The sequence below is a fragment of the Armigeres subalbatus genome, chromosome 1, assembly GCF_024139115.2.
Source record: "Armigeres subalbatus isolate Guangzhou_Male chromosome 1, GZ_Asu_2, whole genome shotgun sequence".
In the NCBI taxonomy this organism is placed as follows: Eukaryota; Metazoa; Arthropoda; class Insecta; order Diptera; family Culicidae; genus Armigeres; species Armigeres subalbatus.
Genome location: NC_085139.1, coordinates 2,218,538 through 2,244,873, shown reverse-complemented (window position 1 = coordinate 2,244,873; position 26,336 = coordinate 2,218,538). Strand labels below are relative to the sequence as shown.

Sequence of the window (26,336 nt, the reverse complement as noted above, 5' to 3'; positions counted from 1 at the left end):
ATGATACAAAAATGGAAAAGCAACGCATGTCTTACGTAATTTACCAAAGACTAATTCGATATCTGAACTACTTCTCGGCGACTAAAACACGCACAGCACAACACTTGCTCGATGGCTACTGCAAGCCATTGAAGATCGCGCTTGTTGCGACCGGAAGCGCAATAAATGCACATAAGCCACCGAACACCATATAGATAATTCATCATATTCGCATCGATTGAAACACGCGCTTACTGGTTCGATGGCTACTGCAAACTCATGATCCAGGGAACACCGTATCACTTACTGGAGAAACACGACTGGACAAGAAACAAAATTTCACTTTCTGATTAATTTACTCACCCGCACAAAGCAGCACAAAATTTCGCTGACCGGCCGATCGTTTTGCTTTCCGCACAAAGCAGAACTCTGTTAACTCGAAACAGATAAGAACAACAAATCATTTAATCTGGTACCTTCGACATTACAAGTGAAAATCGATGAGAAAACCAATCATTTGTTTTTTTCCAGAGTGCCTTCCACGTCACAAGCCAAAACTGATGGGCAAATCATTCAATCCGGCGCTCTACCACAGCAGCTTCGACATCACATATTGAAACCGATGAGAAAACAAATCATTTATGCTAGCGCTCTTCCAGAGAGCCTTCAACTTTTTAAGTCAAAACAGTTGAGAAACAACACATTTTTCAATACACCACTTTTTCAGAATGCCACCACAAACCAAAACCGATGAGCAAATCATTCAATCCGACGCGCTTCAAAGCGTTTTCGACATCACATGTCGAAACCGATTGATAAATCATTCAATCCGACGCTCTTATAGAGCGTCTTCGACACTACAAGTAGAAATCGAATAACAAATAATTAATTCCGACGCTTTCCCAGAGCGTCTTCGACATCACATCTTTCCAACTTGCTTGTTCAGGCAAGTATTCTGACACAAGTACATTTTCGAACTCTGAAGCTCGTTCCAATTGCAGCGTTATTTCCACTGTATACAATATCAGTTGCGCCTCATGTTCACGTAACACTGTACATCAACCTTCGTCGACAACGGAACGCACAATTAATAGCATTATGGGTGCCCCTGAGCCATCCGTCACAGTCGAGCCTGGCCGATTTCGAGATGATGATGTCTGTTCCTGCCTACCAAGTCGTTCCGTTCCTGTGTACGGATTTGGCGAGGGGGCTTCCCAACTTGCTAGCTGACATGAAATGAGCACTCCTTCGAACTCTGAGTCCCATCCTGCTTACAGTGTCTATTCAGCGAGACAATCTAACATCGCCGTTGAGCTCACATGCAACCCCTGTCGTAATGGAATTCTATCAACTACGGAACGCACTTCAAACAGCCTTATGGAAGCCCCTAAGCCGTCCGACACAGTCGAGTTTTGTAATGCCTCTCTTCCTGACAATTGCACGAGTCAGATAAGCCGTTCTGTACCTGTGTTCGGATTTGGTGAAGGGGCTTTCCATCCGGCCTGCGCAGGCAAGTACAATGTATTAAGCAAACTTTCGTATTTCGCCCTGATCCTAGCGATAGCCCGTTTGGGGACGATAGCAGCTGCACCGACTCTAGTCCTCATTTGAGTTCATCAACGGAACGCACACCAAACAGCCTTATGGGAACCCCTAAGCCATCCGTCACAGTCGAGCTTCTGCGTTCACCAATTCCTGATGTCGATTCCAGTTATACAAGTCGTTCCTACCTTGCTGTCCTAGGCAATTATTCCTCGTCTAACAGTAGCAGCACTACGGTACTTCAATCCGAGCCTCTGAACAATCTTGTTCGCTGCAATGCATCGTTAGCAACAAGTGATCCTGGTCTACTACCAGAATGTGCGTGGATTACGAACCAAAATTGATGACTTCTTCACGGCTGCTACGGTATCGGAATATGATGTTTTGGTTCTCATTGAAACTTGGCTCGATGACCGAATACATTCCACACAACTATTCGGTAATCAGTTCAATGTATTTCGGAACGATCGCAATTCTTTAAATAGTACGAAGACACGTGGAGGTGGCATTTTAATTGCAGTATCTAAGCGGCTAGATTGTTGCTTGGACACCGCTGTTATTAGCACATCAGTTGAGCAACTTTGGGTCAGGATTACAGCATCCAATCGTAGGATTAGTATCGGTGCAATGTATCTTCCTCCAGATCGTAAACATGACATGGTGTACATCGACAATCACATCAATTCGATCGGTTCAGTATTTTCCCGACTGAACAACAACGACTTGGCCCTCCTGTATGGTGACTATAATCAAGCTGGAGTGGTTTGGAATGTCACTAATAACGAGCTCCCAATAATTGACTACTTGCGATCCCATATGCCGACACAATGTTGTGCTCTGTTTGACGGCTTCGATCTACATCGTCTGGCGCAAATCAATGCGGTGATGAACCGCAACTCCCGACTACTCGACTTAGTTTTGGTGAACGATGTTGCACTTCCTAATTGTACAGTATCCGAAAGGACTTGATGCTAATCATCCGGTATTGGAAACATTAGTTGATATTTCCATCCCTATTCAGTTCGAAAACATAGAAGATCCTGTGGCGTTTGATTTCAATAGGGTGGATCTCGTTTCTATGAAGCACGCACTTACGCAGATCGACTGGCGACTTGTTGATACGTTTGGAAGCATTGACGATGCGGTTGAATTCTTCACCCTTACTCTAAATCAAATTATCTCGATCTGCGTGTCGACCTTCTCCTAAGCCTGCATGGGGCAATGCGCGGCTTCGATATTTAAAACGCTTAAGAACTAAATCGCTTCGAAAATACAGCCAATCCAGGAATGTTTTTACCAAGCGATCCTTCGTTCTGGCAAGCAATAATTATCGTATCTACAACCGTTACCTTTACAAACGTTACACCTGGCGTATGCAGCAAAAACTCCGTCGTCATCCTAAGACATTCTGGTCGTTCGTGAAGTCAAAAAAGAATGAGGGAGGCCTTCCTGCTGGAATTTTTCTGGGAAACAGGCGCGCTCGATCTGCCGTTGACAAATGTAACCTTTTGGCGGATCGCTTCAAGCAAGTTTTTAACGACACTAGTGCGCCAATTTCTTAAGTGGAGGCGGCACTTATTGATACACCCAACGATGTAGTCAATTTCAACAATTTCGTTATAAGCCTGGATATAGTTGAATTGGCCATCAATAAGCTAAAATATTCCATCACTTGAGGTCCTGATGGTATCCCGCCGTGTATTCTGAAGAAATGTTCTGCTGAGTTAATCTTGCCGCTATCAAAGCTCTTCAATCTATCCCTGCGTCAGATTACATTTCCTGAACGCTGGAAGTTTTCTTTCATGTTCTTTGTGTTTAAAAAAGGCCACAAGCAAGACGCGGAAAACTACGGAGGGATTACATCTTTGTCTGCTTGCTCAAAAATTTTCGAAATGATAGTGAATGACGTACTGTTTGCTGCCTGTAAATCGTATATATCACCTGATCAGCATGGATTCTACCCTAAAAGGTCGATCTCAACTAATCTCCTTCCATTTGTATCGTTGTGCCTGCGTAACATGGAGCTAGGAGCCTAAGTGGATGCAGTTTATACAGATCTGAAAGCTGCTTTCGATCGAGTAGATCACAGTATATTGCTTGCGAAACTGATAAACCTAGGCGTCTCTCCAGATTTAGTACATTGGTTCGACTCGTATCTGAAAAACCGCAAACTCTGTGTAAACATTGGATCGGCACAATCCGAACATTTCACATGCTATTTGGGAGTTTCCCAGGGTAGCAATTTGGGGGCGCTGTTGTTCTCAATTTTCTTGAACGACGTTGGATTCGTCCTTCCATCTGAATGCAGGGTATTCTATGCCGACGATGTCAAGATATTTGCTGTTATCAGACACCATGCCGATTGCCTGCAGTTACAGCAGCTCATCAACGATTTCAGCGAATGGTGCAGCAGGGACCTTCTTACGCTGAGTATCCAAAAATGCAATTTGATTAGTTACCATCGAAAGCAAAACCCAATTCATTTCGATTACACAATTAACGATCTAATACTGCACCGTGTTGATACAGTACGGGATCTTGGTATTATGCTAGATTCAGCTCTTACATTCAAAACGCATTATTCGGATGTTGTTACTAAAGCCAATAAACAATTGGGATTCATCTTTAAGATCGCCGATTACTTTCGGGACCCTTTTTGCCTGAAATCACTGAATTGCTCACTAGTTCGATCGATTGTCGAATTTGGATCAGTTATTTGGAGCCCGTATCAAAGAGTTTGGAGACTGGAAACCGTACAAAAGAAATTTGTTCGCTACGTCATCTTCCTTGGAACGACGCAGTTAACCTACCGCCCTATGAACACCGATGTCAGCTACTGGGATCAGACACTCTAGAGAGTAGAAGATCGATAGCTCAAGCTGTTTTTGTCGCGAAAATTCTTGAAGGTGAAATCGATTCTCCTGAAATGCTTGCTGCTCTTCAAATGTATGCACCAGAACGACCACTACGAATAAGAAACATCCTTTACCTTCCACCACGTGTTGCTAATTACGGACTGCACGATCCTGTTCGGTACATGAGTACTATAGTGCTTTCGACTTCAACTCCTCGCCCAATGCCTTCCGACTACGGCTGGAGCGTATGTTACGCAACGGAATCAGGTGAGATGTCGCCCAATTTAAATATTCTGAAAGAGTTGGTATTTTTTTGTCATTTTTTTCTCGGTCTACGACATGAATCTAAAGACGATGAATCTAAAGATGTGTTTATTTTGTTTTAACACTAAGACCATTATTATTTTTATATTGTATTTGTAGTTTTGATCTGTTGTGGATATGTCGAACCAGTTTTTGTAATGTTCTCTCATTCAGTCGTTATCGTTATCTCAAAAAAGCTTTTCCACATCCCTATTTCATTAAGATATTTTTTGTCAGATGAAATTAAATAAAAAAATAAATAAATAAATAAATTTAAAAAAAATAAATAAATAATAAATAAATAAATAAATCACAAATCGAAACCAATGAGCAAATCATTCATTCCGACGCTCTTCGAGAGCGTCTTCGACATTACAAGTCGAAACCGATGAGAACACAAATCATTCAATCCGACGCTCTTCTAGAGCGTCTTCGACATTACAAGTCGAAACCGATGAGAACACAAATCATTCAATCCGACGCTCTTCCAAAACGTCTTCGACATTATTTGTCGAAAACTATGAGAAAATCATTTATTCCGGCGCTCTTCCCTCACGCTTGACATCACAAGTCGGAACAGAAGAAAAAAATGTCCCAATCTACGTTAGGCCGAAAGTCATCTAACCAAATTCCATTAGATCGAATTAAACGTTTGTCCGAAACGATATTCGGTCGGGAATGGTTTGACCGAAAATTACATTTGGCCGAAAGCGATAAACAGTCGATAGGTACATTCGGAAGAAGTGGATCGAAAAAGTTGTTTGCCCTAACAGATTTTATATTCCAAAAATCTCATTTGACCCGAACATGTCCTTTCTGCAAAACAACCATTTTGGCCAAATGAAATTTTCTGCCAAATGAACAATTAGGCTAAATGGCTATTTTAGCAAAATGACCCATTCAGGCAAACGACACTTCCGACCGAATGCCGATTTCGGCCAAATGAACTTTTCTGCCACAATTCGGTCAAATTGTTTTGGAACTGATTGACCAAAATTTTCGGCAAATAATTTTAGACAAGATGCGCATCAGCCAATTTTTTTTTGTCATACGACAAATTTTACCGATATAAGCTATAGAGGACTACTTTTGGTCATATAAGCGTTTTATTTACCTCCAATGTTTGTTGGGTTGTGGCTTTCGGCAAAATGGCTGCCTCATAAACCTCAGGGAATCATATTGATCACCCAAGCTGTGTGAGCCTATAGCGCTTTAATACTTCTGATTTTACTAAATAGTATTCGCCTGGCAAGATTATTTTTGTTTGGAAGATACGGTTAGGCCAACGAACCGAGTTCTACTCTTGCAGACGTAGCCACTTACGCACTTTGAAGCAGACTTAGTGAACCGAGCTGGGCTGAGTGGCAGACGTATTAGAACGCTACAGGCGAATATTGAATGAAAATACGACCCTTCGTATCCCGAACGTTTTTCGCCCTTATCTATCTATCATTTGACCGAATTGAATGTTTGACCGAAAAGGTCATTTGGACGATAATGCATTTGACTTAAACGGTCGTTTGGAGGAAAAGGCATTTTGGCCCAACAGGTAATACGGCGGTAAATGTTGTTTGGCCGTGACCTGGAAAACGTCGTTTGGCCGAACAGGTCATTTGGCCGACAAAGTCGTTTGACCGAATAGGCTATCTGACGAACAATTCCGTTTAGCCGAAATGGTCGTTAGGCAGAGAGGTCTTTCTTGATACCTGATGGGCTACAGCTTTTCGATGAACCTACGCCGAATGGAGTATCCTTCTCCACTGGACTCCATCCTGGGCCAATCGATTCCAGTCGCCCTAAACATTGAGCCCCCTCTGGTCCTTTTCAACTGCAAAAAGCCATCGTGTACGCGGCCTTCCACGAAGCCTTCGGCCTCTTCCGGGTTCTCTGCTCAATATCATCTTCACTTGCCGTTCTTCCGGCATACGAACAACGTGACCAGCCCTCCGTAGTCTGCCGTGTTGTATAATCCTAATTATTTCCAGCCCTTTCTACACCTGGTACAACTCGTGATTCATGCGACGCTGCCAGATACCATTCTCCTGTGTAACGCCGAGTATTGTCCGCAGCACTTTACGCTCAAACACTCCGAAAGCTCTCCGATCAGCCTCGTTTAACGTCCGTGTTTTTTGGCCGTATAAAGCCACCGGAAGAATCAGATTAGTATACAGCGCGAGTTTTGTTTTCGTTTGCAGGCAGAGCGGTCTATTAAGCCGAAAATTGCAATTAGGTTAAAAGGTAATGTGGCCGGAAATGTTTTTTGTTTACAATGTTCTGAAAACTCAGATGTGAATATGTACATTATGTGGAAGATTATGATTTGAAAAATGTATTGGAGTTAATCACTTCCTCTTCAATGGGACTCTAACCCACGACCCGAACCAACTAAGCTTCGAAGGACCTCCGTCGGCCTTTTCGAAACTTAGCGGCTACTGAATGAGCTCGCTTTTGTCAAGCCAAACTTTCCACATGTATATAGTATACGTTCACATTAGAGGAGAATGTCTGGCGGCTATACATATTCTTCATGAACTGAACCTGAGTTGCGTGCTCTTGCCTGGTCGTTAGGTCCAGGTGAAGTTCTTTTGCGTAGTGACATTAGTTTTTGAGTGCTACGCTGTCCAACCTGTAATTGACGCGTTACTGAACTGGTGGATGTTAAACGAAATGGAAGTAAATGTCATGAAGTGTCTTCAACTATAGAAAGTCATCTGTCAGCATAGTCCGAGTCAATATTACAACAGTGACGGCAAAGCGTAATACGTAGCAGTTTATAGTTTCAAGACACTCTACTGCCGGTTTGTTCGAAGCATTTTCAAATATGGTGTGCTAGATTGGGCACCGAATCGAACGAATTCGACGGAATTGCCTTCGTTTCGCTCTTCGCCTCGTGCCATGGAATGATCCTGTTTGTTTACCACCTTTACCACCGTATGAGCATCGTTCCCCATTGGTACATCTGTCAAGTTTGGCTAGAAGGAGGATTATTTTGTAGCGCTTATTCGTGTTTGAAAGCAAGTTTGACTGCTCGGAACTTTTGAACAACATGAATCTCAACGTTCCGGCTAGAAATAGTCGACGTGTTCATCGTACTGTTTTTGATCAAAATAATCATCTCAACGTTGATTGTCGTCGTTTTAACGAAGTGTTTGGGAAATTCGATTTCAATTTGTCCAAGTTCATGTTTAGAAATATGGTTGGTAAATAATTTTGTTTGTCTTTGCGACCAGTTCGAAGACCAGTAGAAATATAAATAATCGTAATTAATAATTGGGAATTCAGAGATGATGAATATAAAAGTTAGGAGTCAGAATTAAGAAGTGAGAAGTTAAAAGAATTAAGTGCGAAGTAAAAAGTGAGAAATGAGATGTGAGCAGTAAGAAGTGAGGCATTCCACTTATCATTTGGTTATTCTAGTTAGAGGTTATTTCTCTCTTCTCTTCTCTTACTTCTCACTTACCACTTTTTCCAACTGAAACGTGCCTTTTCGGTAAATATGTATACACATAACTATTATTAATTGACAACTAAGGTCATTTTAGGCTGTAAGGAAAAATATGTCCGATCGAATCACTTTTAATCTAGATTTTGACCCATGACCATTTTGTATGGAAAACAGCAAAGGTGTTATCATTATTTCCGGGGGTGTATTCACTTGATTCAATTTGCAACCTAAAATGGAGTCAGTCTAGGCAAAGCTTTCGGATAACTGCTAGAGAACACACATAATTGCTTGATTTGTGGTGCTACGACGGTAAACGTGATACTAATCAAACATTGCAAGAAATATTGACATGTTATGCCACCTATTCGTACATTTTATCTCGGTATCATTATATCCTATTTAGAACGCCAAGCCAAAATGGAATTACTTGCGCTACAAATTTGCATGGGAATAATTCCTGCCATGCTTTCCCCTCGAGGCAACTAGGCCCACCACTTCGGGCTGAATTACTCCAGTCGGGTCCGCTCATATCGTTGGAAAACTCATCTCTATTTTTTTCCCTCCGAATGATGTTGTTTTCGTTGACGAGTAGTAGCGTTTCTTATCTTCTCGGGCAGAGCGCGTAGTTGGAAAATTCAATTGCTTTTCGTCATTGAGAATAAGCACGCGCGCGCTGGCTCGCGGCCATGGCCTGGCAGGGAGAAAGCATTTTCCATTTTTATACTTTTCAAACGATCTTTTGCTTTTATGTGCGGGGTAATTCTCGTCATCCGAGTCGAGCGAGGGGTCCTTTCTTCATCCTAGTGTTCGTTTTCTCCTTCGGGGTCGCGGCGCTTCACTCCACTGGGAAGTACAGACTTTGAGGCGTCTTTTCATTTAGAATTTCGAGAGAAATCGATCGGAAAATGAATCATTCAGTATGCAAACGTTGGAGGCAGAAAATAATATACCTTTGAGTTTTTCGAGTACGAAAGGCGGGGAGAGCCATCATCATAAATTCAAGTGAAGTTAATAAAAATGATTCGTTCGACGAATTTCTGTTGATCGACCTCCCCCACTAGTGGCGGAGTTTGTATCAAGCATATTCAAATCACCTCCCGTCGCCGATTGGAAAGGAAGTCAGTGGAGGGGGAGGCGAGTGCGCACGAGGGAATTCACATAAATCACAAGCGATTTTGAAAACGAAAGGAAAAATTATTGTTATGATTACGTTTTATTTTTATAGATTTCGAGCACAGTCGATTTCGGCAATTCATTGTTGGCCCTGGTGGCGCTGTTATCGTGAATTTCTCAGATCCATTCGAGTAGGCAAATAAGCATAGGATTGGCGTCATCACTCTCCTGATGGTGACGGCTGCGATTCATGGATTGACTTAGATATGACGAAATGTTGCTTATGATAACTGATTTTTCGAAATCTAATATTTTATTTACTGCTATCGAGAGCACAGCTGATTAAAATGCCTACATTCGAATGTTCGTACATGGTTTGGCCCTGGATTGAGAAGGATCGAAGTGCGAACCGAAGCAACAACAGTAGGTCGGAATAGAGCCATAAATAAACAAATAAGCAATAAAGGCATAAATGTATTAATGGCAGTTGTATAGTTTGGCGGGTCTCGATCTGACATATAAACAATTCCGGCCATTCAGATGGCGTGAATGGTAATGAAGTGAGCACGCCATTGCTTGAATGTCGTCTGATTCAACGCAACCAGTCTGCAAATACGAAATGCAATGAAATTATGCTTCTGTTTATTCATTTCTCTTCCTCAATTTTCTTCTTGTTTTTCAATAGAGTCATAAATAAAATGAATATTGATTGTTCTACACGATCGTAACAGCGATACACGCCACGTCTGCTGGATCCCTGGTCGCTATGTGGGTGTTTTGCTCACGAACAATAGATGATCGGATATCGTCGCCGAGGAACATGCCTCCATCTTCCGATGGGTCTCGATTTCACGCTTCCTCACACGTTTTTAAAATGAATTAATTTCGTTCGGATTTATGAGCTGGAAACGACGACATGCGCTCGCTGGCTGAGTCTACTTCCGAAAAAAAACAAGCCATCCCATTTCGGATGGTGCGTTTGATGGCTTCCATCGTCGTCGATCGCGTCCGCACACTGGGAGTTTGGTCACATTCCGGAAATACTGCCTAAAAGCGCAAACAGCCGGGAAAAGAAACAATAAAAACAAGCTAAAATTATTAATTATATCTTTCATCCTCGCGAAGGAAAGTGTGGCAAAGACTGATGGCGGTGTATTATTAGTATGCACCCTTTGTACGATGTTTGGGATGTGAAAGACGTGTCTATATCTTTGATATCGCCATGGGAAGAGAGATTGTTGCCGTCGTAGCGCAAATGAGAATATTTTTTTACGAGATTCTTAGGATGTTTGATGAACGAAAGACGCTCAGTTACGACTGCTTTCTATGTTGGGCTAATTATATTGGCTGTGGAACGCATTCAATTAGGCTTTTCGCTGCCTAAATTAATATTTTCATGCGCTGAATTTCTCGATAATTTGTAAGTTCATCACATTTGTGTTGTTGGTGGCAGCAATTTTTTTCCCTAATAACTCCTTGCACATTCCAAGAGTGAAATAAAATGGAAGAATTGTATTCTCACCTTGCATAACTTTGCTACTTTTAATCTCATTTAAGCGTCTTTGTTAGAATGCATCTACTGCTTTTTTTCGGCGGTTAATCGAGCTTTAATAAAATAAAGTAGAATTTATATACAAACTAGGAAATCGGCGATTTTTGAGGAAGTTGATGGCATTTGTTCCGTAATTTTCAATACAATGCATTCGGATCGCGAACTGTCCATTTCACAGTAAACATTCTTGAAATGTGCGAATAGATTTTTTTGTTCATCGTTGAATATTATGATTTATTTGCTTTGATGAAAATCTACTAACAAAGGAGGAAAATACGCAAGACTGAAATTGGATTGCAAACTCAGCTAGGAGGACCATATGATCAACATTTTTATTACCGTTATGATTAAAAAAAATAATAATCACATCCGTATGATAATCAGTTCATAATTAACGATTATCGATGAATCAGCCTTTTTTTCCAAACGTTCTGGAATATTGGATTGGAAATCCAGAATATAGATAGTGTTATAAGCGACACTATTAGCTCAAATATCGCGCTGGTACATCAGGTCGATAAATCAGCTTTCTTTTACCAGTCACGGTAAAAGTGTCACTTTCAACACTATCCTAGCCGTTCATAGGATTTACAATCCAGAAGATTTGGCTAAAGAAAGCTCCAGAAAAAATATGTTAAGCTTTTTTTTAGTGGAATGTATTCAACCGTCTAAGACGAGTTTAGTACTCTCCATTTAATTCCACTACGTTTTGGTGAAAACGTAGTGGAATTAAATGGAGAGTACTAAACTCGTCTTAGACGGTTAAAGAAAGCTGTTCGTTTGTTTTTTTTTTATTAAATAGGTATCTTTTAAATCCATCGAGAGTCATTCTGGTCATAAATTCAATTATTTACAAATACAATTATTTCATATAATTCGTTTAATATTTTTCCTCTTATCATGTTTATGTTTTTTCAGCATTAAACTATCCATCTGTCAGGATCCGCTTGATATTCCGGCTCATATTCTGTATTCACATCGAAAGCTTATTAACCAATTAACCGTATACGGTTCATCACATGGCCCAAGTTAAGCTTCCAAATCAATTTCAGTCTTTTGATCTTTCATTAGCATTTTACCATCGCCAACCATGCCAAAAGAAAATGAAAAAAATGTTTTGAAACACTGCTAAAACGCCAAAACGTTGTTTAGGCTTAGGTGTGACTTCCCGATCTTGATCCATATTTCGAACACATGCTTTCAATTGGCCTTATCAATATACTTGCCTTATTATTTCCCGAGAAGTTCACAAGTTGAACAAATGCTTATGTGGCCCATGTACAACTGAATTCAGTCACATTTTAGTTGCTGCAACCAAGTCGGTCCAGCTTGTGCTTCTTCTTCTTCTTCTTCTTCTTGTGCTTGTGCTGTTAGGGTTATAGAAGATCTGGGATTCGTTTAAAATCTTGATTCTCCGTTTTAGAGCGCTTAATGCCGATGATCGTTATATGAGTCTTGTTTCGGATATGAGTCAAAACGGTAGAGTTCTTAGCAGTTTCGTTTTCACAGGCATATTTGCCTGAGTTGCAGTGAATTATACGAGTGTGGTGAAATCTGTTACTGATGATACTACATCAAGAAGATGCTACGCCACCATATAAAAAATGTGATAGAACCTCATATTGAGTATTGAATATTGAAGTTCGCTGTTGTAATGATTGTTTTGTTAACCCAAGTTATCTAAATTATTTTTTTCAAGAGAGGTTAGTGACATTTCTGTAAAACAGGAAATTGGATACTACTTTCACAGTCTCACAGGTTTTCTTAGTGGAGTGGACACTTATAGGGTGATTATACAACAAAGCCACACATCGGCCATCCTGAAACAACGTCCTTTTCTAGTAATTTTGTTTCAAGAACACGAGTTGTGAGCATCATAACGCGCAAAGGTGAACAAATTGTAGACCATTGGTTTACTTATGCTGAGCAATCGATTTAAATTTCAGCACTTCATTGTACGATAATAATGAGATCAAATTTGGGCTTTTGGAAATGGGATTACAAAATATGTGATGAATTTGAAATATATCTCATCAATAATTACATTATAACCACAAGGCAAGGGCGCGTGTATTACCAAATTGAGCACAATATGGTTGCACTTTGGCGTTCATGGTGGATTGAGTGCTCGGCTGAGTCCTATGAGCCGGTTTTCTCGAACATTCTTGAAATCTGTATCTTGTCGAATCACAGCTTCGCGTATGTACATCAGGTTGAATCTGTAACTTGGGCAGACTGGAAACTACCTTTTTTCACTAGAGCCTTGATATGGTTGCAGTCTTGCATTTCAAATTTTGCCAGTACACAATCCACAGCAGCTTCTTGCGTCAGGAACATACATCCATTAGCGCGATCATACAGGATGAGATGATTATACCAATGAAGTAATTTACTACGTCGCAGTCCGTCACAGATGACGGAAGACTTCCTAAGAAGCGTACCCTTGGGCCTTGCTTTCCTTTACCATGTTCAATCCGTACCCAGCGTTTCGTATATCGTCTACGTAGATGATGATGACTGGTAAGGCATTTCTGCCATGATTCGGAAAACGGATTTAAGCGTAACTTAATTGTCCACTAGCGACTGCTGCATTTCTTCACTGACTAATTGTTTCATAAGGATCGCACCAAAGCACCAAAGCTCCAAAGGTTTCGTTTAGGGTATAGTTTCTGATCAAAAGTTGCTCGATTACCCATGTAGTGCGTACGAGGTTGGTCAACACGTTGGAGGCAACGGATTTAGAGGTCTTGATGTGTGAGTTGAAGATAGTGACTTTATTTAGAGGATAATCAGTCACTGATTTAGTGATCAGTGAGACATCTTTTAGAAGATTTTCATTTAAAAGATTGAAAGACTGGCCATTAGAGTGATTAAAATTTTGACTTTTTTGCCCCCCGATGCTTAAACGATTGCATTTTCCATTGTAATAATCTTCCAAAAATTTTAACAAATTTGGATGTAATTTGATTGTGCACACGTCATTTTTTTGGAAATTACTGTGAAAATCGACCCTTATGTAAAATACCGTTCCGTGAGGAGGCCCATGAGCTTTTTATATATAATCAACACATTGACTACATACTTCTCAAGCTGAAAAGCAGTTGCGAAGCGATTTGTCGTTGGGAAGCAATGTTATGAAGAAAACAAAAATGCCACGATTCAGTATACTCTCAATAACTTTTCTTGCAAGCATCAAATCGTTTCGCTACAAAGATGACCTGTTTCTTGGTATAATTTTCTATGTTTCCGATGTACTCATATGATTTCAGAGCTTGATGGGAAGCATTGGGGAATGGTTTTCCATAAAAGTTGCTGTTTTCATAGTAATTTTCATACAAACTTTAAACTGCAAGTGCTCACTCATATTAGATCCATTTTGGTCCAAATTTAGGATTAATAAAATGGAAAATGTAATCGTTTAAGCATCGGGGAGCAAAAAAGTCAAAATTTGAATCACTCTACTGGTCATCCTTAGCCACGTTGATGAGAGATTGTGAGGTCGGTGAAACTGTACCTCACATTCACAAGGTGGTTTGAGGTTCCAGAATATACATTTTCATCTTTCGTAGGAAAGCACCTTCCAGTCATAAAGTCTTCCGCTAAGCGTCTGTTTCCGCACTGCGTTTTTCTTCGCAGAATTCGCTACCTGGTCGGTTTTCTTTAGCTCCTCCCCAAGAAGTTTCTCACATCCAGCTTTAGATGTTCCTTACCAAAATTTCCCAACGCAGTAACTTATGGATTGAATCACTTGGAAAACGTAGCAGGCAGGACACGACATCGTTTTCCTCATGTTTTGCATTAGCCGAGTATGAACAAATGATAAATGTTATCTCTCCATTAGAAACAAAGCATCTATCGGGATGCGTTTTCCCGGGTTAAGGCAATGATCCCTTTGTTTTAGGTAGGCGCTTGTTCGAAGTAAGGCACTGATGGATGTGATCTCCTTTTTTTTAATTAGCGCTTTCCACGGATTAGGGAAATGGTGGATGCAATCTCTTTTTATAAAGTAGTCGATTTCCTGGATAAAGGATAATTTTTCATTTATTTAGTTAAAATCTAAACAGATAACACTGAATCAACAATTTGACGCCACAATGCACGGTTCGAGGCCGCATCTCTCCACCCTCGGATACGCCCCACGCTCGCCAAGTCGTTTTGCACCTGGTCTGCCCATCTCGCTCGCTGCGCTCCACGCCGTCTCGTACCTGTCGAATCGGCATTCTTGCAACATGTCCTGCCCATCGTACCCTTCCGGCTTTAGCTACCTTCTGGATACTGGGTTCGCCGTAGAGTTGGGCGAGCTCATGGTTCATTCTTCGCCGCCACACACCGTCTTCTTGCACACCGCCAAAGATGGTCCTAAGCACCCGTCTCTCGAATACTCCGAGTGCTTGCAAGTCCTCCTCGAGCATTGTCCATGTTTCATGTCCGTAGAGGACAACCGGTTTTATAAGCGTCTTGTACATGACACATTTGGTGCGGTGGCGAATCTTTTCGACCCCAGTTTCTTCTGGAGCCCGTAGTAGGCCCGACTTCCACAGATGATGCGCCTTCGTATTTCACGACTAACGTTGTTGTCAGCCGTTAGCAAGGATCCGAGGTAGACGAATTCCTCGACCCCCTCGAAGGTATCCCCGTCTATCGTAACACTGCTTCCCAGGCGGGCCCTGTCGCGCTCGGTTCCGCCCGCAAGCATGTACTTTGTCTTTGACGCATTCACCACCAGTCCAACTTTTGTTGCTTCACGTTTCAGGCGGGTGTACAGTTCTGCCACCTTTGCAAATGTTCGGCCGACAATGTCCATGTCATCCGCGAAGCAAATAAATTGACTGGATCTGTTGAAAATCGTACCCCGGCTGTTACACCCGGCTCTCCGCATGACACCTTCTAGCGCAATGTTGAACAACAGGCACGAAAGTCCATCACCTTGTCTTAGTCCCCGGCGCGATTCGAACGAATTGGAGTGTTCGCCCGAAATCTTCACACAGTTTTGCACACCATCCACCGTTGCTTTGATCAGTCTGGTAAGCTTCCCATTAGTATGAAAATCCAATTGATTTTCAAAAAAAAATCCGGAAAATTGCGCAAACACTTTTTGCAGTTCAAATCTACGGCAGAAATATTTTTATCGCTTAATATTTGAGTGAAAATAAAATGCGTTAATTTTTGTTCAAGGACCATGGCCCACCGGTGACATAGTTTTCCAGTGTTACAATTATGCAGTCACTTTGCTCGATGTTACAAAACAACTTAGTATGTAGTTTTTTTTAGAGATTTTTAGAACAAACTTCACACAGATTTCACCAAGTTAGATGAAAAAACGAACAATTTGTAAAATATTCATGAGCCTAATTTAAAATCTCAAAAAATGCAATGGCTACAAATTTGCGATCATGGGCAATGTATGCTCTGTTCACTGTGTTCTATAGCTCGATATTTTCCCTTACTCGATAAAACTCAAAGTTCCTTGAATCTTGCATACTACGTTCTCTCCGTAAATGGATATCTCCCTTACCTACTCAATATTCTCTTAGTCGAAGTCATTCTCCAAAGCATTTTCACCTCGCTAACTTGATGTTGTTAGAAACAGTTACATGCACGATATAGTTATTAGTTAGAAGTGGAAAGTGATAAGTGAGAAGTGAGAAATGAGAAGCGAGAAGTGAAAAATAAGAAGTTAGAAGTGAGACATGATAAGTGAGAATTGAAAAGTTAGAAGTGAGTAATGCAAAGTGAGATATGGAAGGAAGAAGTGAAAAGTGAGAAATGAGAAGTGCAAAGTAATAAGTGAGAAGTCAGTAGTGGGAAGTGAGAAATGAGAGGTTAGAAGAGCGAAAATCGAAGTGAGAAGTGAACAGTGAGAAGAGAAAAGTAAGAACATAGAGCTTGAGCTTGAGCTTGATTGACTGCTCGTAGATGCTACTCCATTATGACCAGATCAGCTGTTCTTGCACAGGGAACCAACAGATGTTTGCTTGGGACTAGCACACATCTTCAATGTACAAGTACTGGTGATCTCATTTGTTAGGTCATACTGGCGCCTGCCACGTCAGAATGCAAGTCAATGTAGGGAAGGGGGAGGAAATGATGATGCAATCACTCGCCCAATGCAAGCCGAATATACCTCTGCACTTGCCACGAGTTCATGCGGAATTTGTTGGAATTTTTGGGTTAGGTTGGGTAGGCAGGGGTCCGTCTTGGTTAACGAGCTGCCAATGTGATAGATAGGAGAAGGAAACTGATGGAATTTCTAATTGGATGTAGGAAACGAGCTCTATAGTTCATTTCCAATTCTAGCAGATTACTGTTAGAATACTCAAGTTGAAGGTATAGGAATAGTAATGGAAACGGTATGGAAGTCCATTTCCAGTTCTAGCGATTGCTAGAACATAAGAAATAAAGAGAAAGATAAAAAGTAGGAGAATGGAACGGACCTGGGATTGAACCCATGACCTCCTGCGTATGAGGCAGAAGCAGTAGCCATATGACTACCAAGCCCGCCTCGAAACAAGAGAGATCACGCAGTGAACTGATTAATTTTATTACCGGCCGCGCAATGCAGAACACAATAATTCGGCCGACCGCGCGATCGTTCTGCTGTCCGAAACAAGAGAGATCACGCACAGAACTGATTAATTTTATTACCGGCCGCGCAATGCAGAACACAATAATTCGGTCGACCGCGCGATCGTTCTGCTGTCCGAAACAAGAGAGATCACGCACAGAACTGATTAATTTTATTACCGGTCGAGACATGCAGAACACAATAATTCGGCCGAACACGCGATCGTTCTGCTGTCCGAAACAAGAGAGATCACGCACAGAACTGATTAATTTTATTACCGGCCGCGCAATGCAGAACACAATAATTCGGCCGACCGCGCGATCGTTCTGCTGTCCGAAACAAGAGAGATCACGCACAGAACTGATTAATTTTATTACCGGCCGCACAATGCAGAACACAATAATTCGGTCGACCGCGCGATCGTTCTGCTGTCCGAAACAAGAGAGATCACGCACAGAACTGATTAATTTTATTACCGGCCGCGCAATGCAGAACACAATAATTCGGCCGACCACGCGATCGTTCTGCTGTCCGAAACAAGAGAGATCACGCACAGAACTGATTAATTTTATTACCGGCCGCGCAATGCAGAACACAATAATTCGGCCGACCGCGCGATCGTTCTGCTGTCCGAAACAAGAGAGATCACGCACAGAACTGATTAATTTTATTACCGGCCGCACAATGCAGAACACAATAATTCGGTCGACCGCACGATCGTTCTGCTGTCCGAAACAAGAGAGATCACACACAGAACTGATTAATTTTATTACCGGCCACGCAATGCAGAACACAATAATTCGGCCGACCACGCGATCGTTCTGCTGTCCGAAACAAGAGAGATCACGCACTCATGAGAAGAGAAAAGTAAGAACATAGAAATGAAAAATAATAAGTGAGAAATGAATGTAAAATGAGAAGTGAAAAGTGTGAAGTGGGATGTACGAAGTGAGGAATTAAATGTGAGAAGTGAGAAATGAGAAGTGCAAAGTAAGAAGTGAGAAATGAGAAGTGAGAAATGAGAAGTGAGAAGTTAGAGGGAGAAATTCTGAGTGCGAAGTGAGTAGTAAGAAGTGAAAAGTTAGAAGATAGAAATGAAAAGTAACAAGTGAGAAATGAGACGTCAGAAGTGAGATATAAGAAGTTATAAATGAGAAGTAAAAAGTAAAATATGAGAAGTGAGAAGTGCGAAATGATAAGTGAGAGGTGTGACAAGAGAAGTGAGAAGTGCGAAGTAAGAAGTGAGAAGTGAGAAGTTAAAAGTGCGAACATCGAAGTGAGTAGTAAGAAGTGGAATGTAAGAAGGGAAGAGTGATAAGTGAGAAATGAGAAGTCAGTAGATATAAAAAGTTATAAGTGTGAGGTGAAAAGTTAAAAATGAGAAGTGAGATGTGCGAAGTGAGAAACGAATAGTTAGATGGGAGAAGTGAGAAGTGGAAAGTGAGTTGTGGGAAAAGGGAGGTGAAACATTAAATTCAAACACGTTGGAATAACTAATAAAAACGCTGTACATACAAACAATTTGCCATAGTTGGTTCTAGCAGGACGAATAAAACGGGATGGATTTGAACAAAGTCTACGACAGCCTTACTGTCTTATATATCTCTCGACTCACATCTCTCTACTCATCATCTCACTTTTAATTCTTTCTTCTGTTTTTCTCACGACTTACATCCTACTTCTTCATTCGCAACTATCACATTTCACTTCTCACCACTTCTCGCTTCTTACTTCTCATTTCTCACTTTTCACTAATTACATATTACTCCACACGTCTCATTACTCAATATCTTGGTTGGTGCATAGTGTGATGTCTATACAATTGAACATATTACATTTTCGCTTAAAGTTAACGCTACCTACCTCTATTATTAGATGTCGACTGCCTCTCACTTCTGCTTTATCGACTAAGCAGTGGCGAGCACATGTTGTTTAAGCGAAACCCTGGTCCATTTGTCCGTTTGCTGTGTCTGAGTCTGTGAAGATACGTCTCCAAAAATGCAGTGGCAGTCTAACTACGTTATGAGTGCTCAGGATCATTTGAACGAATAATGTTTGGCTCAATGCTATTTGGTCTATAGGGCCATTTGCCCGAACGCCATTTATCTAAATGTTGTTTGGTCGATAGTTGGAATTTGTTTGTTCATTAAGTGTGTAAAGTGAGAAAGTAGAAGGGTGAAGTAAACGGCGAGAAATGAGTGGCGTGAAGTTAGATGTGATAGGTGAGGAGTGAGAAGTAAGCAGTGAGTAGTAAGAAATAAAAAGAAAGAGGTGAGAAGAGTATGTCTTCTTATTATTTTGAAAAAATAAAAGAGTTGTGAGAAGTGAGGCATAAGAAAGAAAAAAGAATGAAGATAGGAGAAGCAAGAATAAAGAAGAAAGATGGATGAAAGAAGAAAGTATGATAAATGAAAAAGGTAGAAGGGAGAAAGAAGGAGACAGAAAACAAAATTGAACAGGGACTTCAGAAGTAGGAAAAAAAGAAGAAAGGAAGAAGGAACAACAGAGGAAAGAGGATCGATTTCTCACTTTTCAATCCTTATTTCTTACATCTTACTTCTTATCCCTCACTTTTCACTTCTGATTGTTTACTTACCTACTTATTTATGGATCCTGTACACCTCGAGTGGTGCGATAGGCCGACATGAAAGATCTCCACCCTTGCGATGTCCAGTTATCGCCTTAACCTGCTGTCAATTTAGCTTCTGGTCGACTTCTTTTATTTCTTTATGCAGGCTACGCCACCATGGCGATGTTCCGCTGGGTTCCAATGTAATTCTTGTTCACTGACTTCGTTTCCGCTCCTATATGAGGTGTGGCCACCTCACCTCCATTTCCGTTCACGAATTTCAATTGATATCAGTTATTCGATTACAACGACGATGCAGCTCGTTTTCTGAGATTCAGTAGTGAAGAAACCAGACATGAATTATGTACCGCAGGCATCTCTGATTATGAACATCTGCAGCCGTTGATAGTCGGATTTTGGCGCATTAATTTATCTGCCTTTTTCAGATATTTCTGGAAGAAAGAAAAAAAGGATGAAAGAAAGGATGAGGATTAATTTCTCACTTTTCAATTCTCATTGCTTAAATCTCACGTCTCATTCATCACTTCTTATTTCTGACTATTGGCACTTCTCTATTAATTCTTTGCTTCTCACTTCCAACTTCTCACTTTTCATTCCTCACTTCTTACATCCCACACCACACTTTTTGCCTTTCGCGTATACTAAGTATACGTAAAGGCTATAGGATCACTCCAAAACCGAACTTTTGATAGAAGGCTCGAAGACCCATAGTGTTATATACCAATCGACTCAGCTCGACGAATTGAGGTGATGTCTGTATGTGTGTATGTATGTTAGGGTGGCTCAAAAACACTTTTTCAATTTTTTTGATGGGCCGCCCTCTCATTCAGTTCTATTTGATGCCCTGATGCTCTGGACAAAATTTCAGCCAAATCGGTCAACGTTTGGGCGGTGCTAAACTCGTTGGAAGTTTATATGGGAAAATGAATGCAGAAACATCCAAAAACAGTGATTTTCAGTTGGACGGCACAGTTTACGATCAAAATCATGATACTCATTCAGTTCTTGTAGAATTAAATACAGAATGTTATGCTGAAAACCGCGAGAAGATTAGAGTTTATTAGACAAAGATATTAGCGTTTTACTGGAGTGTTGTAGGGGTGAACTTATTTCTTTTCAAAGGTAAAAGAAACGAAATTTGCTCAAACCCCACTTCAGAGAAATGCTAATAACTTAGCCGGGTAAACTCTAATCTTCTCGCGGTTTTCTGCATAACATTCTGTATTAAATTCTTCAAGATCTGAATGAGTATCATAGTTCTGTATCATAAGTTGTGCCGTCCAACTGAAATTCACTGTTTTTTTATTTTTCTGCATACATTTTTCCATATAAACTTCCAACGAGTTTAGCACCGCCCAAACGTTGACCGATTTGGCTGAAAATTTGTCCAGAGCATCAGGGCATTAAATAGAGTTGAATAAGTGGGCGGCCCATCGAAATACTGAAAAAGTTTTTTCCATACTAATTTGAGCCACCCTAATGTATGTATGTATGTGTGTGTGTACAAAAAAATGTGAGACACACTTTTTTGTACTTAGCCTTACCCGATTTGCTTGCAACAGGTTGCATTCGACGCGGAATCCTTCCTAATTTTTCGCTATTGAAAATTGGCCCAATCGGCCATTGCGTTCTGGAGTTATTAAAAAAACATTGATTTTTTCCCAAGGGAAATTTTTTTTCAAAATCGAATTTTTTTTTTTCGAAAACTGTTGCAATGCATTCAAATGAACGCAAATAAATGTGAATTGATGGAAATAGCTGAATCTATCTCCCTAAAGTGCAATTTTGACCTCTCTTATGTGCTTTTCTTGTTTTATAATACACGAGAAAGGCACCATCACCGCTAGGTGGATTATTCTGGGTTTTTTTTTCTAACTTTCCTTTTATCACTCCTATCTTTTACCTTCATACGTTTCATTCCCCACTTCTCACTTCACACTTTGAAATAAATTTTCACCACTCACTACCCATTTCTTACTTTTCACTACTTATAATCCGATGGAACTTTTTTAAACTATTTGTTGACAATGAACGATCAGTATTGCAACATTTGTTTATTTTGTCCAATTAAACTGTATTGTTCAACACATTCTTTTCGTCTAATTCGCTTTATTCAACAGCTTCTTTCATATTTCCTCAAATATATAGGGAACAGACGGCTTTGGCAGGTTTTGTTCTATTATTGGCAGGGGGGTTTTTGTCGACCGAATTTTATGAAATTTGGCCACAATATTCTTTGATATGCAAAGAATGTTTGGGCCAAATTTGAGCATAATCAGTCTTAAAAAACCCCCCTGCCAATAATAGAACAAAACCTGCCAAAGCCGTCATTACCCCTACTATATTTGTCTATTTTTAACCCATTTTAACAAATATTCAATTGAAACAATTTGTGTTAAGTGTAACTACAATCAGCCTTTCTTCTGATGTAGTTATCGTAGCTTCGTCCAGCAGGTTTTTATTTTGTGAACCAAATTGTAGTTTCATGAAAACCCAAAGAAAATATCAGTTGCATTATCGTCTTAAAAAAAACAGTTATTTTGCATTTTTGAAATTATTTCTTATTCTGCTGAACAACTAAAAATTGATCTGCAACTAATAATCACGATCTGTAATCTCATACTTTATCCAGTAAGAATTCTTATATTGTTACTTCTTTTGGCCTGGTCACAAACTACGTTACAATTTGGGAAGATTAATGGAGTCAGTTCAAGCGATGCGGTTCATACAAAAGCTTTACAAGAAAGAGATGGAGCGAGTCTAAAATTGTCCATTTCCGCATTACGTAAATAGTAAACAGCCCTTTTCCGAGAAATTCCCCTTCATTTTTATTCAAACTTTCGCACGTCTTGCATTCTTGACTGGGCTCCTCCGTCTTTAACCCACGAAAGCCTTGAGCCAGTGTGTAACACAAGGCACCGTTCAATCTGGCAACGATATCTTAATATCATTCCAAATATGAAAGATAATGTTGATTGGTAGAGCATTATCCGATTATTTCAGTTTTGTTTTGCGTTATCTTCATCCCTCGTTCGGTTCATTAGCGTTGCATAAGCTGCCATGTGTGATGTTCCATATTTGGCAGAGACTCCCCGGCCTTCACGAGCCAATGGCTTTATGTAATTATCATACAAATTTCATATCTTTCAGGTTTCTTTGGTGCATTTTCGTTTCGTTTCTGGATCGAATACTACTACGCGTCGAGTGCTACTTTCCAATACTTTGAAAATATGTTTGTCATGGTGTTAATTATAGGCTTTTATTCCATAAAATATAACAAATGCTTTGCATCTAACATGTACGGACTACATCTACCAATATATTACTTATGATTTAGTATAAATTGACTCAAGCTATGATTTCTATATGACCATTCATCTACAATAATAGAAAATTTTCATTTAGTGCAAATCCAATCACCCTGAAGTGGAATGACCTGCGTTCTTCGGTTTTTCTCGACGATGGGCTTTAATCTACCATAAATCACCAACCATTCGCAATAATCTAAACGAGTTGATGCATTCTGGTTAAAAACGCATTAAGCGAACAACCATCTAGCTAGTTAGTATCCGACACCCGCCAAGTACTTCACCCTCTCACCAGTAACCCTTTTTCGGCGCCGGGAAAATCCGTTGTTCGATCCAACACGCTGCCAGATGGAAACCATATTGAAAAACAACTCTTCGATGCCACAGCAGATTGCCTCCGACAGGGCTTTCCGCATTCTCCGTCGACGTCTGTCCTTGTTATTCAACGTCATCGTTATTGTGCCGAGGCGGTCCGCCGCACACAAGATCAAGAATCTAGATGGTGTACCTGGTTTGCTCCTACGACGCGGATGCGAATGGTAAACTATAAATAAATCGAAATTCCTGCTCTTAGTTTGGCGTCTGCTTCGTTTCGATCATCTGAAACTGTGAGTCATAAATTTGTAGTTGGTTGAGTCCCATGCTCTCCCGGATGAGATCTTCTTCACGTGGTTGTTTAAAGAAGCGGGACAAGGTGTGAGTCTGGAATGATTGATAACTGAAAGGGGGAATAAATAACCAATAGTGTTTAGTCGTTCGAAAAACTGTTTTTTATATCGATATAGAAATTTGGAACATGCATTTAATCCAAAATGCATAAAATGGTAAATAGATCAACCTCAGCTTCCTAAGAAACAATTTTTGGTGATACGGATTTTTTTTGTAGTTAAACAGTCAAACGTTATAAATCATATTGGAGTCCAAGGCTTGCCATCCCAACGAGTTACTTTTGTTTGATTATTTGACTACATAATTCTAGCAGTTGACATAGAATTTGTTTGTTGGTTTCACAAACCGTTTCTATTTACCTAATTGTAATTTTACCCGTACAAATTTATATCATCTCTCTTCTCATATCACAGCTTGGAATTCATTTCCAAATTTGTCTGCCTTTCCTCAGCTGGCACCTTCTGTCCTGGGGTCGTCGAGTAGCATTTCACTTAGATTGACAACACGCGTCAGTGATTCTTCGCGTTTTACGATCCCACCACACTGCACCGAGCTCGGTGAAGATGAGATGAGGGATGTCCTCATCGTCAGCAGGCCCTCAGCAGCGAGCGGCGTCAAGCGCTCGAACGGGGGGAGGGGTTCTCCTGCCTAATGTGCGTGCGTGTTTTCTGTGGTTTTAGCCGAAAAGCACGTTCTGACAATCCACTTGCATGCTCCATATTCCATAATGTCGTCTGTGTCGTCGTTTAGTGCTCCGGTGTCGGAGAGTGCCCTTGCCTGCTTGAGAGTGTGGGGGGTTTGTATTTTTGTGAATAATTTATCTCCCAAATGCCACGGGATGTGATGTTTTCGCTCGTTGCCAGGCGTGAAAATATTTTCCCACTTTGAATTATATTATCACTCGAAGCGAACAACATTTTGTGCACTTCTGTGTGTCATGTGACAGAATGGCACTGACAAATGTTGCTTTTTCGGTGTGCTGAAATGCTCTTGAATATTCTGAGAAGAAAGGGTTTTTAGCATTACTGAAGTTTTTATCGCTCGAACTAAGATAACGCTTGCCAGTGCTTTTGGAACCGAAATTATGCTAAAACAGTGCAATCTTGGAAGGAAAATTTCCGCAGTGATAGCAAAAGTTTCCTTTCGCTAAATATCACGGACAATGTTGTCAACGCAGATAAGAAAAACTCGTTCGATTTTTCCATTACATCGAGTAAAGTTTGCTTCACTACTGCTACTGTTGCCATTCTACTAGGGCAGAGGTTTACGATTTCTTATAAGTCACCTCCCATTTTGGTAGATTTTGTGATATTACCAAGTCCAAGTTTTGAACATCTAGGTTGGTTAGTATAAAACTAAAATCATTTCGATACTTGACTATTTTGTTTTTGTTTAATAAGTTATTTAAGCACATACTTTCAATTGAATCAATCGATCATCGATCAATTAATCAAGATAAATTGACTTTTTTGGGTGTTTTTTTCATTCGCCCAAACGATACTTTTATTTATTTAAGGGCAACTAAAGAAACCCTTATTTTTTCACGCCCTTACCTTTTTCCCAAATTTTAAATAAAAAATCGAGAACTACTTGCTCTCACATTCATCAAACTTTGTAAGAACTTCAACCCGGTTCACACTGCAGCACTTTTTTCGTTCTCGGTTTTTGGTTTTCAAAATATTTAGAGACTCTAAATAATGCGTTCTTTGAAAAAAACTGACCTTAAATATATTTAACAATCGGCTTGTGTTGAACTTAATTGAAAACATAAAAAAACGCTCTAATTAGAATAAAATCAGAAGTGATACACTTTCATTGCAAATTTTCGAACCTTTTTTTATTTTGAATCTGAGGCAAAATAGAACAAACTCACTGGTTTCCCCAGCAGTATTCTATTCATGTTTGGTTTTTTTTATTGAATGAAATGATTATCAGGAAGACGCCGTAAAGGCGAAGTGGATTGATCCTTACATAAAGTGACGCATTCACACACCAATTCAATTGAAAAATATTTGAATCTAGTGATTCAAATTTGCAGATCATAGAAGTGGGAGGTATAACAGTTTTTAGCTTTTGTATCTCGACTGTTATAAAAAAATAATCTGGAGCAGCTGCTGTGAAAATGTATGCTTCAGATTAATTTAGTACTAAAGAAAGAAAAACAAAGAATCGGCAGATACAATGAAATGCGATAACATTTTTGACGGTAAAGATCAAATATTCCTGATCGCATGCAAAGTTTTTAGGAGATCTATTTTAGTAAAGTTAATAGAAAATTTAGAAATGTTCTTCTCAAGGTTCGTCCTATCATTCTCCCTTATTGTATATAACGGACTATGGAGACGTCCGAACGAATCATATTCGTCCGAATCGTCGTCAACTTTTGATCGGATGCGTATTCGAACATGGACAAAA

At 40.2% G+C, this 26,336-nt stretch overlaps 1 long non-coding RNA gene across 1 annotated transcript in view; it reads right to left on the bottom strand.

The window, feature by feature from the left end:
- Positions 1-9,857: 9,857 nt before the first annotated feature.
- LOC134219577 (uncharacterized) overlaps positions 9,858-26,336 on the bottom strand; it is a 41,095-nt gene continuing 24,616 nt past the window's right edge. The window contains exons 2-3 of the long non-coding RNA XR_009981612.1: positions 19,951-20,375; positions 9,858-10,284 (exon numbers count right to left, since the gene is read on the bottom strand). This is a non-coding gene — a long non-coding RNA (uncharacterized LOC134219577). The remainder of the gene's footprint in view (positions 10,285-19,950; positions 20,376-26,336) is intronic.